The sequence below is a fragment of the Saimiri boliviensis genome, chromosome 9 (genome assembly GCF_048565385.1).
Source record: "Saimiri boliviensis isolate mSaiBol1 chromosome 9, mSaiBol1.pri, whole genome shotgun sequence".
NCBI lineage: Eukaryota > Metazoa > Chordata > Mammalia > Primates > Cebidae > Saimiri > Saimiri boliviensis.
This window is the reverse complement of record NC_133457.1, coordinates 56595021-56615546: the sequence shown is the minus strand read 5'-3', so window position 1 is coordinate 56615546 and position 20526 is coordinate 56595021. Positions and strand designations below refer to the sequence as shown.

At 36.4% G+C, this 20526-nt stretch overlaps 1 long non-coding RNA gene across 2 annotated transcripts in view; it reads left to right on the top strand.

Moving 5' to 3' along the window:
• Positions 1 to 20526, top strand: part of LOC141585650 (uncharacterized) — a 209504-nt gene that overhangs the window by 23264 nt on the left and 165714 nt on the right. Inside the window, exons 4-7 of one of the 2 annotated variants that reach the window (XR_012519253.1) lie at positions 1406 to 1444; positions 2223 to 2320; positions 8988 to 9082; positions 13393 to 13514. This is a non-coding gene — a long non-coding RNA (uncharacterized LOC141585650). Of the gene's footprint in view, positions 1 to 1405; positions 1445 to 2135; positions 2321 to 8987; positions 9083 to 13392; positions 13515 to 20526 lie in introns of both variants that reach the window. The other variant, XR_012519252.1, reaches the window with a different exon arrangement.

The following is a 20526-nucleotide window of genomic DNA, read 5'->3' as shown; positions in this document are numbered from 1 at the left end:
AAATTGAGATCCACTAGAACTGTTAACTCTTTGCATCAGAATACTTATTAATAATTTATGGAAATTTCCATGATTTACCTACATATGCTCTCAAAGTGTAGTTTAGGAATTCTGTCCTTAAGTGTTTATTTTTTCTGCAATATTCTAGAAGTCTTTTGGCATCTACCTGAAATCTTGCAAGTGACGTTCTTTTCCATTTTTGCAGTCACATTGTACTGCATTGTATTTCCTTTGATAGTCCTTCTTTTCTGCTGGTGTCATATGTGGAGTACCTCTAAGTTTACTTAGCAACCCATGTGTCCTCATTATCAGGACTGAACTCGTTAATGCTATCTTTTTGTCCTGATGCTAATCAATTTTATGATGTAATTGTTTCTAGATAATATGTTTTCCTATTCATTTAATAGTGTCTATCCAAAATATCAGATGTCTGAATGAATGACTGAACTTCATAAATGTAAGCTTTTACAAGGTTTCAAATATTAAAAATTTAGAAAACTTTTACTCAAACATTTCGATGCACTTGTGACAAATACAAAAAAAATGTTGTTTTCATGTGGCCCAGTTTGGAAACCTACAAAGTTTGTTCTTTTTCTTGCATATATGTGTGCTATGTTTATGTTTTTATCATGAGAGTTGTATAAGAAAAATATTTAAAAAGACAGGCATGAACTGATAACTCATGATTCAAAATTAATTTTTAAAGAATATATTTATTTTAAAGACATATTTTATATTAATATAATAAAAGGCAAATAAATAGAATCTGGCTGATTGAATAAATGTGAGTATAGTGGTCTATTTTTAACATTAGATCATTGAATATAGTGAGAAAATGCTAAAAGTACTATGTAATGATTCAGGTTACATTCACTGTTTAACTGTTCTCAATGTGTACTGTACGTGGGAGTTTTAAATACATAGATGAATGGTAGACTAAGAACCATTATGTTCATGTCATGTATAAAATGGTATATGTGATTGCAAGATACTACACCATGAGATGAGTTAACTATTGTTTCCTTGGAAACAATTATGAATAAAATAACTCATTACACTGAATTAACTTGAGGTAATAGAGCTTATGAATTACATCCCACCTACATGTCTCTCTTTTCTCCTAGGTCTTTTCAGTATATTAGCTCTGAAGTTGTCTACCTTCCCCACAGATTATTATAACTCACGGTTAATGACATGCTTTCAAATTGTAGAGTACCCGTCTCTTAATTCTATATTAACTACTTTGTTAATTTTATCATTGATGACTCCCCCCAATTTGTTTTTGTTTTCTTGATATTGTAAATATCTGATGCTATTTTAAAATTTTTAAATATTAAATGTAATAAAACCACCTATGGGATTGTTTTTAATCATGGGCTCTCAACTGTATTTTTACTCTTTACAGATTATTTTGGACAGATGAAGTTAAGAGAATGTGTTAAAAGTAAGTATGGTAGAATCTCAAAAATAACTCACTAATGATGTCACAGAAAAGTTCTGAACTAGGAATTAACAGATTGGTTTTAATTTTGCTTGTATCTCTCTTGTTGGTGATCTCCTCCAGATTAAGTTTTATTATCTGTATTGGGATAATAAAACCTATTTTATCTCAACTGAATTGTTGAGTGGAATGAAGTCATGTATCTAAAAGTACTTTAAAAGCTGTGATCTGAAATAAAAATAATTATATGGAAAAGGTAGCTTTAACAATATTAGTTTGTTTATAAGTTTACTATGTAAAATAAAATAAGTAAACACATGCATTAAATAACATTTACTGAATACTTCCTTTTTACATAGCTTAATTCCATATGACATAGGTACTATTACTACCCTCATTTTGCAGATGAGGAAACGAAGGCATTGACAGATTAAATAATTTACCTAGGGTTACAAGGCTAAAACTGGGATTAAACCTAGTTTGTACAACTTCAGAAATTACGTTTTTAACCATTATGCTATATTGCTGTTGTGATAGGATGATTGATGAGATGTGGCAACAAAACCAAGTTCAACAGTTAAAAATAGTCGGTTAAAGTCTCTTTATTAGAGAATAACATATTGGTTAATATTCTATCAGAATATTTGCCATTGTCTCTTTATTTTCTATGTCTTCATATATGACTGTCCTGAAGTTCATTTCCCAGTCACATCGAGAATCAGGAAAAAATAATTCTGCATATTTGAAGCATGAGAAATTTATAAAGGGATTATTTAAACAGGAAATAGAAAAGATGAGATGCCAGCAGCAGATGGAGAGGAAGTCCTGAAATTGGCAGCCATAAAAGGCAGCAGAAGCCCCTAAGCTCAAAGGAATAAGGTAAGTTGTTAGCAGAACCCACCTATGCTCACAAAGTAGAAGCTGGAATTATGGAAGGCCTATCTGGGGGAGGCTGGAGTGAGAAACTCTGATGCTGTGGAAGAAGTCCAGACAGAGGAGGGAGATAAATACCCTGGCCTCTCTCTGCATCCCTTCTATCCTTCACTTCCTTTTTTAGTCTTGTTTGGCAAAAACCAGCTGCAAGCCAGTTGTCATTGGAACCTGGCAAAAGATGAGCCTAGGCAACAGAGGATTGAAAGGCAGCCTGCAGACATCTTCCTCCCAACCCCGCAAATAGTCCCACCTCTGAGTTACAGTGCAGAGAAGGGTAAGAGTAAAAAGATAGTGCTCTATCATTGGAAGATTTCCCTTCGATTTTCTTTGTTTCTATTCTCCTTGAAAATTCACTTCCATTATATTGCCTTCATCAGAGAATGAGTTCTAATGGAAGTTTTAAACTGTTTAATGACACTGAGTTGTTTTTTCCTCTACTAACAAGAAAAGTTAGACTTGGCTGCTGTGAAAGTTTCAGGGATGAATATACTATAGGAAATATCAGTAAAAATTTTAAAAGCAGCCCCTTTATGGGATGGTGGTCCCTGCATAATAAATACGGTGAGCAGCCCACTCTTTGGGGGCACAGACATAAATTGGTTTAATTGATTTTTAATAACTGCTGCAAACCATGTTCAGTAGAAACTGTTTTTTCCTCTAAATATCTGGCTTTATTTTTTATCTCTATCTGATTCCAAAATTACTCAGTAACTTTCTATTATTAAACAGTCACATTCCAAGTTATAAAAATTAGCTGATTAGTTTTTCTCCAACTATCTTGAAAATGTTCAAGCCTGTAGAAAGCATAAAGAAGAATACAATCATTGCCATACACCTAGTATTATTTATATATGAATGTTCACAGTTTCCTCTATTTCTGTGTGTTTAACTCCATATGAGCTAGGTACCAAAATGTTGTTACCATCATTTTGCAGATGAGGAAGCTGAGCACAGAGAAGTTGAATAACTTACCTGAGATTATAAAGCTAAAGCTGGGATTAAACCTAGATTTTCTAGCTCCAGAAATTATGTTATGTTATTTATTTATTTATTTTCTCATACTTTAAGTTCTGGTATACATGTGCACAATGTGCAGGTTTTTTACATAGGTGTACACGTGCCATAGTGGTTTGCTGTACTCATCAACACATCGTCTACATAAGGTATTTCTCCTAATGCTGTCCCTCCCACCCATCGAAAGGACACAGATTTTTTTTTTTTTTTTAGTTGTACTTTAGGTTCTGAGGTACATGTGCAGATCATGCAGGATTGTTGCATAGGTACACACGTGGCAACGTGGTTTGCTGCCTCCACACCCCCGTCACCTACATCTGGCATTTCTCCCCATGTTATCCCTCCCCAACCTCCCCACCAGCCCGCTGCCCCTTCCATTGCCCCCCCAACAGACCCCAGTGTGTGATGCTCACCTCCCTCATGTGTTCTTGTTGTTCAACACCCGCCTATGAGTAAGAACACATGGTGTTTGATTTTCTGTTCTTGTATCAGTTTGCTGAGAATGATGGTTTCCAGATTCATTCATGTCCCTACAAAGGACACAAATTCATTGTTTTTTATGGCTGCATAGTATTCCATGGTGTATATGTGCCACATTTTCCTTGTCCAGTCTATCGTTGATGGGCATTTGGGTTGGTTCCAAGTGTTTGCTATCGTAAACAGTGCTGCTATGAACATACATGTGCTTATATGAACACGTCTTTATAATAGAAATTATGTTCCTAATCATTATATTATAGTGGTATTTTCTTAGGATGACTGATGAGATTTGGCAACAAAGCCAAGCTCAAAAGCTAAAAATTATATATAATTATATGTTTCCCCTATATTGCACATTTTCTGACTTTATTGAGGTATGATTGACAAATAAGGATTGTATGTATTTAAAATATACAATGTGATGATGATATGACATACCTGTACACTTTGAAATGATTACCACAATCAAATTCATTAGCATAGAAATCACTCTATATAGTTATCTTTTTGCATGTGGCAAGAACACTTAAGATCTAATATCAGCAAATTTCAAGTATACAATTATGGATACCAGTATACATTATTGTTAACTATGTGTATAAGCTATTTAAAAGTAAGTTGTAGGCATTATTGCAATATTTTTCCAAAAAATATAAAATGCATCTCTTAAGAATAACAATACCAGCCAGGCATAATGCCTCACATCTGTAGTCCCAGCACTTCGGAAGGCCAAGTTGGAAGCATCCCTTGAGGCTAGGAGTTCAAGACGAGCCTAGGCAACACAGTGAAACCCCATCCCTATCAAGAAAAAAAAAAAAACTAAAATTAGCTTGGCGTGTTGCCATGTATCTGTAGTCCCAGCTACTTGGAAGGCTGAAGCAGGAAGACCAGTTCAACCTGGATAACAGAGCAAGATTCTGTCTCTAAAAAACAACAAAAAAGGAATACCACATACCATTACCATTCTCAAACAAATAAACAATATTTTTTTGGAAATGTTTATAGAAATTTAGGAAATTTTTGGAAATGTGGAAAATTAAAAATCATTCCATAATACAACCTTATATACAAGTCATATTTAAATTCTCTCAACTGGCCATGTAATTTATTTTGAATATATAATCAGATATTATGTACAAAATTGTATGATTTTTTTTCTGCCTAGTTTATCAGTCATTTCAATATATAATTGGATTCACTATTTCTATTTATACTGTATTTCAGAATTTTATTTTTCATTCTTTAAATTATTTTTTAATTTTAATATAGAGTTTAAATATCCAAATACTTATAAAAACATCACTCCCATTCCTATTCTTCTTGCTCACTTTTATGAACTCTCTAAATGTCATCCCTTCTTTAGTTTATGGTTTCCTTTTCTAGTGTTTATGTATGTATAGCTATAAATGCACAATTATATATATATATGCCTGTGTCTCTCTCTCTCTCTCTCTCTCTCTCTCTCTCTCTCTCTCTATATATATATATATATATATATATATATATATGTGTGTGTCCATTTTTGTCCCAAAGTAGAACTACTTTTATATCTTTTCATAGAGATTTTTCTTATTCCTTTTTTTTTTTCTCCTTGAACCGATGGTCCCCAGTCTTTTTGGTATCAGGGACTGGTTGCTTGGAAGACAATTTTTCCACCGAGTGGGATGGGGCCTTCACAACGTGGATCCTCCGCATGTACAGTTCACAGTAGGGTTCACACTCCTATGAGAATACTCTGAGGTCCATGGTCTGGGGGTTGGGGACCTCTGCCTTAAACAACAGAAAGTTATTTTGTCATAGTTCTAGGGGCTAGAAGCTGGAAATCAAGGTGTCAGTAGGATCCTCCTTTCTCTGAAGGCTCTGGAGAGGAATTCTTTCTTACCTTTTTTTAGCTTCTGTTGCCAGCAGTCCTTGGCATTTCTTGCTTTGTAGCTGCATCAGTCCAGTTCATTCCTGTGTTTTCACATAGTCTTCTTCCTAGTGTTCCTCTGCATCTCTGTCTTCTTACAAGAAAACCATTCATATTGAATTTAGGGCTCAATCTAATCCATTGTGACTCCTCTTAACTAACTATGTCTGCAGAGACCTGATTCCCAGATAAGGCTACATTCTGACGATCCAGCTGAACAAGACTTTTTGGGTGACACTATTCAATCCACACCCTTTACTCTCTGGTCCAATGAAATGATATTCTTGCAATGTACAAAATGCATTCACCTCCATCCCACATCCCCAAAGTCTTAACCCATTCTAGCCTTAGCTTCTAATCCAAAATCTCATCCATGCGTAGCTAACTGAAGAAAGTCCGAAATCTCACCTTCTGTATCATGTAAGACAGATATGAGTGAGACTCTGGTAGAAAACAAAGTATCTGACTCCAAAATACAAAGATGAAACAGGCATAAGGTATTCCTTTCGTTTTTCTCAGCAGTAGACTTTAACAGCCAACTCTAGAAAATAAAGAAAAACCGACATGATCTCTCACATGAATCTGTTAGATAGGCATTTATAAACCTGAAAAGAGTGTCGCTAAAATAACAATATAAAAGCATACCACTCTTTCAAAATTAAGGGACTTGGAAGACTCCGTCAACAGTCTGTTTTCATGCAGTAATCTACTAACTTTGTTGGCAATGAATACTTAACATAAATCAATTACCTAGTCAGCTGTTGTGTTGTTTAGGTTCTTTATTTGAAATTTACAAATTATAATAAAATGACAGTTAACAGGCAATCCATTATATATCTTCTTTTTATCTTTCTTCACTGGTGTCTTACTGTTTAAACAACCATTATCAAGACCTGTTTCTAATTAATTTTCTTGATAAACCGATGATTTGTTGTTACTTACACTGGTGTTACTTCACCGGTATCTTACTGTTTAAACAACCACTATCAGGACATGTTTCTAATTATGTTTCTTAATAAACTCATTATTTCTGTTCATATACATATATATATATATTTGTCTAGTTAGCTTTATGTGTATAGACATCACTTCCAAACTATGTTTGAGAATTCTCCTGCCAGAAAGTAACCAGAGTAGGACTGCATTCAAATCTATATTTAATTTGTATAAAGCATTGTTATTGCAGAAAAATAAAGAGAAGAAAATAGCTGCTACATGATCATGTCAAAAATTGCTTCATATTGATCAAGAAGTTAGAATCCAATAAGGTTTTACTTATGATTCTGTTTCCATAAATGAAACACTGACTCTAAAACAACCAGGAAGGCAAAGAGGCCACACATGTCTTAAAATGTTTTTTTTCTAACTCACACTTAATACCTCACTCATATTTGGGCTGTGAGCAAGCCAATTCCTCCTCTGCCAATTCAATGTAGCTTGTGTGCCAGCTGCCAGAGAGCTGAGTCCGACTCCCTGTGCCACTGTAGCTAAGGCTTATTGTACTAAAGTTGTGGCTGTATTTAAATGGATTACCAGGAAATACTGGTTGCTTGGTTCTCGCTGCAGTCCATCTCTGTCTTCAATGCCAGGCTGCCCAAGCACTTCTTTGGAGCGTTTTGTCTTTTCCCCCTTGAAATTCCACACAGAACACTTTAAAAGACCACCCAGTACTGACTACAGTATTGTGGCATGGCAGAAAAAGAAGTTGTGTCTGGTTCACACATAGGTAGAGGCTAATGCCACTCTGAAGAAACAGGTCTGAAATTTGAAGAGCATAGGCAAAAACCTGCAGACCTAAACCCAACAAGGAGACTGAACAATAGCTGGCAACAAGTTCAAAGGAATCAAAGTATGCTTCCGTTAAACACTTATTTCCTATTTGAGCCTTTAGGTTTATCTTGGGAAACCTATTTAAATGTTAAGAATTCAGATAATTTGGCATTTAAGAATTTAGTATTATTTTTTGTTTTTTAAAGTGTTTACAATAGTTTTGGTGGTTCATTTCTTTAAGCTATTTTAGCCAGCTCAAACAAGAGTAGTAATTATTTTTTTTTTAAAAATTAAATTTGGGTATTCTTCAACTTAATTATGGAGCTTTGATTTTTTTTCTCCTCTTTTCTCCTGCAGTTTTGAGCCAATTTGCTATCTATCCATGTATCTATCTATCTATCTATCTATATCTATCTATATCTATCTATATCTATATCTATCTATCTATCTATCTATCTATCTATCATCTTTTTAGTTAGCTAGCTAGCTATCTGGCTATCTAGATATCTGTCTATTTATATCTCTCTATATAATAGAAACTTAGAAAAATGTCAGACATGAGCCAGATGTGTTGGCTCTTGCTTGTAATACCAAAGCAGGCAAATTAGTTAAGCTCACGTATTCCAGACCAGCCTAGGCAACTTAGCAAAAACCCATCTGTTTAAAAAAAAAAAAAAAAAAAAAAAAAAAAAAGAGCATGGCGGCGCATTTCTGTAGTCCCAACTACTCAGAAGGCTGAAGTGGCAGGATTACTTGAGCCCGGGTGTTAGAGGTTGCAGTGAACCAAGATTCTATCACTGCACTCCAGCCTGGGCGACAAAGTGAAACCTTGTATCAAAAAAAAAAAAAAAAAAAAAAAAAAAAAAAGAAAGAAATCAGGTGTATTGTCGGTAGGGCTAGATGACACAATGCACTTGAATTTGAGGCCAACATGGGCTTTTTACTGCACTTTCCCTGTGAGTAGAACTTACTCTCTCAGTCTCCAGTTAGGAAACTGACAGCTGCAAGCCTCCTCTGCAGGTTCTCCGGGTCTGCCCTGGAGGGCTAACCACCAAACAGAGATGGTAACTCCAGGTGGGCCATTTCAAGAACAAAGCACCAAAAAGGAAGAGGCAGAAGGCATCTGCAAACAGACTTATCCAACCCAACTATCTAACTTCCCCAGTGGAGGGCAGGATTCCACAGTCTCACTTTGGAAGGGGGCATGCGAACCACCAAATATTTTATAAAAGAATTGTGTATGCTTTCCTTATTTTGGAGTTTTCCCTGGAAGGCAGGTTCCCAGTCGAAGGCTAGGTGTTCCAGTCCACCCCTTGCCTCCAGGTGTGGCCATATGACTATTTTTTCACTAAGGGAATATTAATGGAAAGTATGTATGTCAGTTCTGAACCGTGATGCACCTTATTCTCCATCTCTTTCCTTTTGCCATTGGCTACTTAGGCCTAGACATTTCCAAGATCCTAACATGTGGTGAAGCAATTCAGGGGAGGAGTCTACATTCTTAAACCACTTTATGAAAGACATCTAGATCTAAGGTGAGTGAAAAAGAAATCTCTATTGTGCTAAGCTAAGCCACTGAAAGTTGAAAATTTATTACAGCAGCCAGCATTACCTTAATTTATACAGTTAACTGTTCTTCTCTAGGGTATAAGGGAAAGAGAAGGGGGTCCAAAAAAGGGCTGAGGTTTTCTTTCTAATATTTCTATTGGGTTAGAAGTTCTTATCAAATAGGCTGAAGTAGACATTAGGAAAGAAAAAATATATAGCTCCCCTTATAGTAAGTCCCCAAATGCCAAAGGGACTAAGTTAATTTAGCAGTTAAAGTTCAGCCCTTTGGAAGACAGGCAGACAAGTAAGCAGGTTGCCACATAAATCTTCCTTAGAGTTGCCTTAAGAGCTTAGTTTAAGGGAATTCCAGTAGCTCTAAGACCGTTTTTAAACCTCCTCAGGATAAAGCAACAGGATGAGTTGAAACACAAAAATATCGTTCCAGGGATTGATGAAGTTATTTGGGTGCTAAGCTTTTGTCACTTATTTTTGAAAGAAGGCAGAGCACATTTTATATACAAACCTACAAAAAGCAGGCTTTGAAATGGGATAACATTGGAATTGGAGAAGTTTTCTTCTTGACATAGTCTAGATGTTAATAATCCTTTTAGACATCCAGCTCATCTGATTTTGTAAGGAAAAAATACTTTGAACAGTTTTCTATTTGTCCTGGGTCTTACGAAAATGTAGCTTCTCAGATACGCAAATCACAGGTTCAGAGGAACTTGGCTCCTGAGTTGTGTGACAATTTCAAGACACACACAAAAATTTTATAGCATTTTTCTTCAATATATTTTCTATCATATTAATTGATTTATTAAGCTATTAACTAACAAATATATAGTGAATACCTACTATTTCAGACCCTCTTATAGGTGCTGAGGATACTGAATAAAAAAGCCAAAATCCCCATACCAATAGAGATAAACGCTGCTGGGAAAATAAATGAAAAGAAATAGATACATTCCAGAATATGCCAGAAGGTTGTTAACAATATGAACACAAATAAAGCAGGCCTCCGGTTTCATAAATGTATGGAATATCTTCATTTATGTTACAGAGGGAACTGTTTCATTTAAAATGCAAACTCTTAGAGATTGCAGTCATTCTGGGCAGTCTGCTTTTAATGACAGAATTTCAAGCGTCTTTTGTGGTTGTCTAATATAGAGAGTAAATTAAAGCTGGTATTTTTTCTTTCTTTCTTTTTTGCCTATTTTTTAAAAATGGGTTTTAAATTTCTTGCTTGAAGGAGCACTTATCTAGGAATAGCAAATGATTTCTTTATCATATAGTCTTTTGAAATGTAAATGAAGAAAATGAAGGTCTCTTTGCTAAGAAGTCCAGGAATGACTCATTTATATTCTCTCGCATTGCTTTTATACCTAAAGAGTTTTTAGCATAGTCATCTGGCACCTGTCATTAACAAAGAGGAGTGACAATTTTCAGGCTTCTGCTGCTGCTGCTTGCTAGCTGTGTGACCTTGAAAAAGTTCCTGAAACTCTCTGAGTCATTTCCTTACCCAAAATAGAGAAAGAATAATACCCGGCTCCTTGGGTTACTGTAAGAATTAAATGAAATAATGTATCTCCTGGCTTAGCACTCCCTTAGAATATAGCAGCTTCTATATTATTACTACTACTTTTATTATCACACTTATTTTGCATTTTTAAAACAAGGCAAGTTATGCATGAAGTCCTCTTTATTCTTTATTTTTCAGAATCATAAATTAATGGTCGTGTCATTGATTCAAAGTCCAGTGCTCGCAGAATAACAACTAATTTTTGTCGGGTGACAAATCAATTAACTGGTTGGCTTGAAACAGATTTTTTAAGTGTTTCACTAAATCTCTCTTTGCAGAACAAAATAAAATTCTTTACTAGGATAGTTGTGCTTAGAACGTCACAGAAAGACAGTCTTCATATGAGATCATCAAAATGTCTATATTATATCTCAGTACCATCAGCCATATTTGTAAATTGATTGGATATGAATTGGCTGCGATTTTCTATTGCTCACCATTAGACCAACTATCTCACAGTCTAGTTATCTCTGTCATATGGATACCTCCAACAAATTATTCTATGTTCACTCAAATTTTAAAACAAAAATATAAGTAATAATAGTAATAAACCCTACAAATGTGATTGTATTGTCTGCACTATATATCACTCTCGATATTTGTAGACACTGAATTCTGATTTAATAGGAATGCTTCTTTAGCTGATATATAAAGTAATAGGTATGGAAAACTCTAACACTAGCTTTTTCTACCTTTGTGTTTCTGTGAATCAATGGGATTGTTTCCTTTTTCTCTTTTCTTTTCTGGTGTCTCCCTCAAAATTTGAAAAAGCTTGTCAGTCATAAAATTGTAGCATGTAGAAGATGGAAAGGGTTTTAGGATCCCTATATATTTATTTTCTTATTTTAAAAATAAGAAACCTGAGACTCAGAGCAGTAAAGGGACTTGCTCAAAGTCATAAAGTGTGTGGTAAGGTGTTAATAACAGTTAACAATTACTGATCATTCATTATTCACTAGTATATTGCCAAATGCATTATAGGTATTATCTTATTTAAACCTTCCAAACATGCTTGTTGCTTGTCTGTCTTGTTCACTACTGTATCACCAGCACCTGGAAGAGTTCCTTGCAAACAGTAGGTGCTCTATAAATACCTGTTGAAAAGATAAATTAATAACAATGCTAACAATGAGAGAACATCATATCCCCATATTGCAGATGATGACATTGAGGCTTAAAAAGGCTAAGTTGTTTGCATGAGATTATATAGCTAATGATTGGCAGCATAGAGTCACATCAAGTGTAAGTGACTCTGGGATCCTAGTTCTTAACCTCTTGGAAGGGCTACCTCTGGGTTTGCGGACTAGCTAAGGCTACAATTTGTAAAAACATGCATTATGAACATTTATTGGTTCATAATTGGATTTAATTTCTTTTTTTCTTTTCTTTTTTTTTTTTTAAAGATGGGGTTTCACCATGATGGCCAGACTGGTCTTGAACTCCTGACCTCAGGTGATCCACCCACCTCAGCCTCCCAAAGTGCTAGGATTACAGGCATGAGCCACTGTGCCCAGCTGGATTTAATTTCTTAGGGCACCGAAGTTGTAATGAGTTTTCCTCACTTTTTTGAATGAGCTAGAAAGTGAAAAATGAAATGACCTTATCTCACTGTTAAAATACACAAACAGGTAATGAAAACAATTCATTTGAAATATTCTGTTTTTCATGAAAATAGTTAAAAGATAAATTTGACCATTGAGGCTATAGTATTTGAATAAAATTATAAAAGCCACAATGTGTTCTATACTGAGGGACTGTGTTAAGGAACAGAAAACTTCTCTTCTGGAGTTCACAAGAGGTGTGGTTTCAAAGGCAGGAATTTCCCAGCACCATGCCTCCATCCACACCTTCCATCCAGGAAGTAAAGTTCCTTATCTGACTTTCCTGTGAAGCAGGCTAGGTATAAATTCCAGCTGAGCCTCTTTGTTCAACTAAGCTCACTGAAAGCTCTGGGAGGAGGGGGCTCTGTAGCCAATCCAGTATCCAAGTCAAAGACCAATCACTCCAACAGAAGTTTGAAAGAACTCCTCTCATTGGATGAGAACATGAATGGGGGCGGGAATAACTTCCGGGTTAAAACCCGGATGCTCCTTGCCTATACAGATTCCTCCATTGGATCCATTCCCAGGTTGATGTGAGTGCTCTCTTGCTTTCTCTTTTTTCTCTCTCTCTGCCTAATCGCATCTTTGCTAAACTCTTTGGGTCAACGATATTTATTCAAATGGCCCCTTCCCCCGTTCTTGGGGTAAGAGAGGTCAAGGACCCAGACACTTCCTATCCGGGGAACTGAAAGCGTCTTCGGGAGGCCTCTGCTCCTTCCGCCTGGCTACAATACCACTGGGAATTTGGCAATTGGAAAAATATACTTTATAATATAAAACGCAAGTTGCTGACATTGTAGGCTTCTAATAATTAGATTCCAAACTGCTCAGCCAAATTTACAGACTTTCCATACCGGTCTGCCTGTTTCTCATGAAGAGTCATTATTCCTTTCTACCTTCCCCCTAGGGTTCACTCCTTCTCTGGAATGTTCTCGTCACTCTTTATCTTTTTTGTCTTTTCTCATGTTCTAGCAGGCTTGTTCAATTATTCCTTTCTTCAAAAAGCCTTCCTGAAATGCCTTCAGCCACAGGCAGCTGTCCCTCTTTTGAACAATCGTGACACTAATCATTTCACGTTTAATCACAGTCCGATATAGATTTGTCTTTTACTTTCCAGGTTTGAGTGCTGTTCTATACAAATGGATGGCAAAGTCTGCAAGAGAATGTGTTTTATGCTCTCCATCATCACAGAACAGTGCCTTATGTATGGTGATGGCTCAACTGATATCTGCTGAAAAGGTAAGATAATTGGATAAAAATCATGATTATACTGTTACAAGAAATATTTTTCTGCTTGCTTTTGTTTTATAAATTGTAAATCTTCAGCATGACAAGCTTTGAAATGTAGGCTTGCACCTTATAAAGAACAGAAAAATGAATGTAATATCTTTTTCCTTTTCATCTTTACTGGTGGATAAGAATTTACATGGTTTAGTGCTTAGAACTTGAAACTCAGTTCTTTTATGTATTCTGTCGACCTGACTAATTTGTGGCTCACTCCCGATTTATGTCTCTATTTCCCACCCTGTTTTCATAAACAACAGTAAATGTGTCCTTAGAGGAGATCTGTGAAATTTGAGTTTTGGGGGACCTTTGGGACATTTGTGTGAAAGTGTGTAAAATGCAAATTATCATTGTGGATTCTTATACCTTCATTTGCATGTGTTTCTAGTGCAGTTTTGAAGGCTGGGAATGTTTTCATGACTTCATCTGAAAAGAGTCAACCAAATTGTTTCCTCATAAGCAGGTTCATCTACTTGCATCATGCTAATCAGTTTTTCATTTTCTCGTTGATTCTTAAAATTGACTGCAGCTGAAATGTTAATTATCAGCATAGTAAACCGTGGGCAACCCAGAACACTGTCACTTGCACAGGCAACAAAGTGGAAAATTCTCAGTGCCCTGAACCTTTTTACAGCCCCTGTGAGTGACAATTGCTAGCATTTTGGTTAAATCCCAGGCTTTCTGTAAGAAATCACAGCATGAGATTGCTTTTAAGAAAGAAGTCCTGAGGCCCTCAGCTCAACTACTCAGGTAAAATATCTTCCCTTCTAGCCTCAGGTCTGCCAATTAGTATCTGACATGGCTGCCAAGGAAAAGCCAATGCTCAGTCCTGATTATTGCCCTCCTCTGAGCAAGAACCCAGTGAAAAAATATTTGGTAATTAGCTCAAGCCGAGCTCAAGCCAAAGAGTATCAAGACTGGTCTTCCTTTTTCACTAAACACCAGAGTGATAATGAAGGAAGCTCCAGTAATTAGCGCACAAACAGGCAAGATATTTCTCTTCACTTCAAGTCCTTGTGTATTTGAGAGTAAGGTCAAATGAAAACTTATCATGGAAAAGACAATAGTATGAAAAGTTGAGGAACTTGCACTTTAATAGGCCTGGAGGAGCATGTTCAGAACAGTGATACTGGGAACTGTCTTTTTATGAATTTCTGTGAATTTAGTGATGTGGTACTAATCCCATATTTCAGAACTGGGTTCCTGTCCGACTGTTTCAAGAATGGGAAAATCCAGTGTCTATTGAGTGTTAGTCACTGTGCTATGCTCTTTTCATGCATAGACACTTAATCTTTAAAAATTACCCTATGAAATAGGTACTATCCAGTATTATTTTACTGACTGGGAAATGGACAAGGAGTTCCTGATAATTATACTTAACGGTTTTTCTTTTTGCCTTAAAAAAAAAACCTTAAGTACACATTTAAAGAACTGCAGAAATGATGCAGGAGTTTTCTTGACTCTTTCATTTCATTTGTGATGGGGGCCCTGTTTACTGGGCCCACTGTGCTTAACCTCTTGCAGGAGGGAGCCCATGGGTGTGTGAGTGCAGGATCCAGCCAGACACTTTGGGCACTGGCAGAAGCAGGCTTTGTGCAGACCCCATGGCCAGACCAGGCATGAGTGAAGAAGTGAGGTATCCAGTTAGCTGCTTTGGGTGGCAGGAACATGCTCCATGCAGCTCTCGTAGCAAACACAAGTAGGAGTGCCTGCAGCTCCTAAAGCCCCAGAGAACACGTTATAGTGCTCTCTTATCTCTGCTGTCCATGGACAGCCATGTGTTATCAGCTCAGTGGGCCCCTTGTCTTGTGGTGTGGGGCAGCTGCTCTCCACCAGCAAGGACAAAGGGTCAGTGCGACAGTCTTTTTTGGGTACCTGCACTCAGTGGGTCCTGAGCTCTTTTCTGATGTTCAAGAAAAATTAGGTCACATGGACCACTTGACAGATGGTAGAGATGAAGAATTTTATTTGCTGATGGAAATGGCTCTCAGCTGGAGCAGGGACAGGTTGGGCAAATTCTACTAATAAGTCAGTTGCCAAATATTTTTGCAGAAATGCAACAATGTTTGATTTTTTAGATTGATAATGTACCATCTAGTCAATTTTTTGAGTCAATGAAATCTGTTGTGTATCTTCTCTGTTCTGGGCATGTGCTGTGCACTCTAGGAGGCAGGGGCAGGGCATGAGGAGAAAGATAAGTAGTGTAAAGTATCTGTTTTTAGGGGAAGATTTTGAGGAGATCACTCTAAAATTTCGAATGCATCTCATGCATTTAAAAACTGTTGGAATAGGAGATGTGTATCCTACAGAATATTTGTTTGAAAAATGAAAAAATAAGGAATGAGGTTTTCTTGAGTTCTGTCCAATAAAGTTTCCAGGTGAAGTGAATATAACTCAGCAGAAAAACATCAGGAGAAGTGTTGCAAGATGCTAAAGGGCAAGGGACCATCAGTAATAGACATAGATTAAGCCAGAGCAATAGAGTTGCAGGAGAGAGGAATTCAGCAGGAATCTCTTGGAAGTTTTCAGAAGTGGCTTAAAGAGAGAAAAAAAAGCAGTTTTATCTTCTGGTGCAGAGAAAAAGCTAGCTTCTATCAATACAATATTACTCATAACTTCTATATTCCTTCATCTCTCCTCTCTCCTGCTTAGACTCTACTAGTGTCAATACAGCAACTAGCAAAGAAGGTTGAGAAAGAAGAGAAGTCACAAGTTCCCCTCCTTCTCATGGGTTACCATCTTGTATTAGAACCTAGTTAGCTGAGGTGAAATTACTTATTGCAAAGAAGAATTCAGATAATTATTGCAATTAGACTGTAATTAATACATCACAACTATACAGCTTTACATACAGCAAGAATAGCTTACCTAGGAAAGCAAAGATGTTATGGGCCTTCCAGAGTTTTACCTACAGAAAAAAGGTAAAAAAGATGGTGGAAATAAAATACATTTGCTTGTTGTCACAAACCATGCCATGCTTGTTCAACATAATCATTACATATGCTATCTTAATTTTACACATACAACTTTTAAGTTTTAAATTAAATTTCTTGTGGAGTGGACTTGACTTTCTTTATAAAGATTTCCTTCAGGAAACTCTGATTTCTATACTAACATGAATCGATAGCTTTCTGCTTAGATGATTTTTTGAGCTGTCTTTGAAATGAACCACTGGGTTAGGTCCACCATTTCTTTCTTATCTCTGTATTTCTCTTCTGCTTCGTCAAGAAGGCATGTGGGGGCACAAAATTTTCCAAGACCTTACCAATTTTTTAGTGATTGTTTACCTGTTCACAGAAGTGACTGTCCAGCTGAGTGTAGAATTTAAACTTAAAATTACCTTCTTTCAGGATTTTAAATTATTCTCTCTGATGCTATAAACGGGTATATATATATATGTGTGTGTATACATATTTGTATGTATACATATCTGTACATACATGTACATGTATACACCCACATATAAATACATGTGTGTACGTGTGTATATAAATACTATAGTTTACATATGTGTGTGCACATATATACACATATATAGTGTACATATATACACACATACACCCATATATACATACATATATATGTACAGTTATATACCACATAATGACTTTTTTCAACAATGGACTGCATAAATGATGGTAGTCCCATAAGATTATATTTTTACTGTATCATTTTTATGTTTATATGCGTATACATAGATAAATACTTACTATTTGTGTTATAGGAGCCTACATTATTTTGTACAAAGCAACAGGCTATGCCATGTAACTTTGGTATGTAATAGGATATATCATGTAGGTTTGTGTGAGTACACTGTAAGTGATGTTCACACAACAAAATTGCCTGAGGACCATTTCTCAGAATGTTTCCCCATCATAAGGCAAGGCATAAATACATGTATCTAGTTCCCTTTGAAAGTGAGCTTTGAGAGCTCTTTGAACATTTTTCCATGTGAAATTTCAGAAGGATGTTTTCAATGTGGGTATTAATTCATTCATCATACATGATACGCTAAGTACTATTTCACACATTGGCCTTGTTTTCATATCTAACCATATCAAACCCCAGGTATGTGTGGGGTTCTGTGAGGAAGAAGTTTTCACACATAGAATTCTTCTTTGTTTTTTTGCTGCAACTTTCTACATTTTAATAGATGCATCAGTTTAAACACATTTACTTTTCATCTTCTGACATTAATCTAAATTATTCGTCACTAATGGCCTATCCACAATTTGCATCTATGTCTTAGGTTTATTTCTGTCTTTATTTCCTTAATTTCTTTCACTTAGTTCAGGGGAAAATAAGAGAAAAATCAGGTACTCATACTCAGTTTGTCATTTTGGTCCAAAAGTCAGAGTAGTTTTCTTTCTTTTTTTTTTTTTTTAAATTCTTCTCTGAACTTTTTCACTATTTGGACTGAAGAGAAGATCAATATCACATGGTACAGAAGATATGCCCTGACAGTACATTTTTTTAATTGATGGATCAGATTTTTTTTTTTTTTTCAAATAGAAGGATATATAGTTCTGGAATAGTATTTTTGCTCCTTTATTTATTTTTTGTCCTTTCGTTTGTTTGAGATAGCATTTTATTCTTGTTGCCCAGTTTGGAGAGCAATAGTGCAATCTTGGATCGCCGCAACCTCCATCTCAAGGGTTCAAGTCATTCTCCTGCCTGAGCCTCCCAAGCAGCTGAGATTATAGGCATATGCCACCACACCCAGCTCATTTAGTATTTTTAGTAGAGATGGAGTTTCTCCATGTTGGCCAGGCTGGTTCTGAATTCCCAGACTCAGGTGATCTACCTGCCTCGGCCTCTCAAAGTGCTGGGATTACAGGTATGAGCCATCATTCCCAGCATATTCCTTTGTTTCTTGTAGCTTAGTGGTCTTGTGATTTATAATAAAGCTAGAACCTCAAATTTTGGCCTGGTGGACATTAACCAAAGAGATGATTACTACCAGCCTGACAAAAATTATTGAGAAGGTTATTCAGTCCAGTTACGAAGAAAGATCAAAAATAGTTCAAATTTGCTCTCTATTCTAAACTAATGGTATGTAATTAAATTTCACCTGCACTTGACACTTAACAGTGACTACTCTTTAGCGTCCTATGCCTTAATTACACATACTGGAAATTTTCTGTCAGCCAATCTGCTTCCTAGGATCACGTGTGAATAATAATTTTTAAGATACTGAAACAAATAGAAGAATGTTGCCACTGGTTTGAAAGACTGCTGACATCCAAACAATGATCAACCATTTTTATAATTTCCAAATAGTTTGCCCTTCCACTGGAGGTCATGATATTTAAAATCTCCGTATGTCTTCTTAATGATCAAATCGCATAGGGCCAAGTCCCATTCTCTCCCTTGAACTCTACAATTTGATTTTTCCATTTCATATTGGACAACACATTTAACAAATCTAAACTTGTCCTGATATTTCATCCCTATAAATCTTCTTCCTGTGGCCTTCCCTATTGCAGTAAATGGAAATTTCATTTTTTCTTTTATTTTGCCCCCAAATCTTAAAATACTTCTTGCCTCATTTTACCTTACATCTCATGCCCCATCCAGTAACAAATCCCTTTAGTTTTACTTTCAGGTTACACACAGAGTTCGAACATCTTACCATATTCATTGCCAGCTCCCTTATCCAAACCATGATTGTCCTCTTTCTGGACTAATCTAATAATAGCTTTCCCAATGGTCTACCTGCTCTGTTTTTGGCCCATTTTGTTCTCTCCTTAACAAGCAGCTAGGGTGATCCTGCTAAATTATAAGTCAGATCATGTCACTTCTTGGCTCACAACCCTACAATGGTGCCTATTTCGCTTTTCAAAAGGAAAGATTAAATCACTACAATGACTGATAAGCCAGCATGATCTCACTTATTTCTCTGACTTTGTCTCTTATACCACCGCCTTGCTTATTTTGCTCAAGTCATCTGACCTCCACACTTTGCATTAAGAAAGCTTGATATGTGGCCAGGCTTGATGGCTCATGCCTCTAATCCCAGCACTTTGGGAGACTGAGGTGGGTGGATCACGAGGTCAGGAGTTCCAGACCAGCCTGGCCAAGATGGTGAAACCCCGTCTCTACTAAAGATACAAAAAATTAGCTGGGCATGGTGGCACGTGCCTGTAATCCCAGCTACTCAGGAGGCTGAGGCAGGAGAATTGCCTGAGCCCAGGAGGCGGAGGTTGCGGTGAACCGAGATCGCGCCATTGCACTCCAGCCTGGGTAACAAGAGCGAAACTCCGGCTCAAAAAAAAAAAAAAAAAAAAAATACAAAAATTAGCCTGTTGTGGTGGCATGTGCTTGTAATCTCAGCTACTCAGGAGGCTGAGGCAGAGAATTGCTTAAACCCAGGAAGCGGAGGTTGCACTCCAGCCAGGGCAACAGAGTGAGACTCCATCAAAAGAAAGAAAGAAGGAAAGAAAGAAAGAGAGAGAAAGAGCGAGAGAAAGAGAGAAAGCCTGGTATGTTCACAGCTTTGGGGCTTTGCCACTTACTGTTGCCCTTCCCCATATACGTTATTTTTCAGATACATCCCATTTACTCTCATTCTTCAGATTCTTTCTTAAATATGACCTACTGAGTAAGACCTTCCGTGGCTACTCAGTTCAAAATTCAGCTCACCTCTAATGCTTTCTATTTATCTTCTTTGTTTGACCCTCATTTTTTCCTGTTTTGCTTATCCTGTTTTTTGTTTGTTTCCTCTGAAAGGGTTTAATCTTCATCTAAGTAGGAATTTTCTTATGTTTTGTTGATTTTCAGATCTCCAGAATAATTGGGACATAGTGGTACTCAATAAACATTTGTGGAAAAAGGAAGAAATTAAGACAGGAAAGCAGGGGGAAAAATGTAAAATCTTTATATTGGATTTCATCCTAAATTGAGTATGAAGAGAGACAATTGAATCTATTTCTTAAGCCACCTTTAGTTTACTTCGAACAGAGAATAT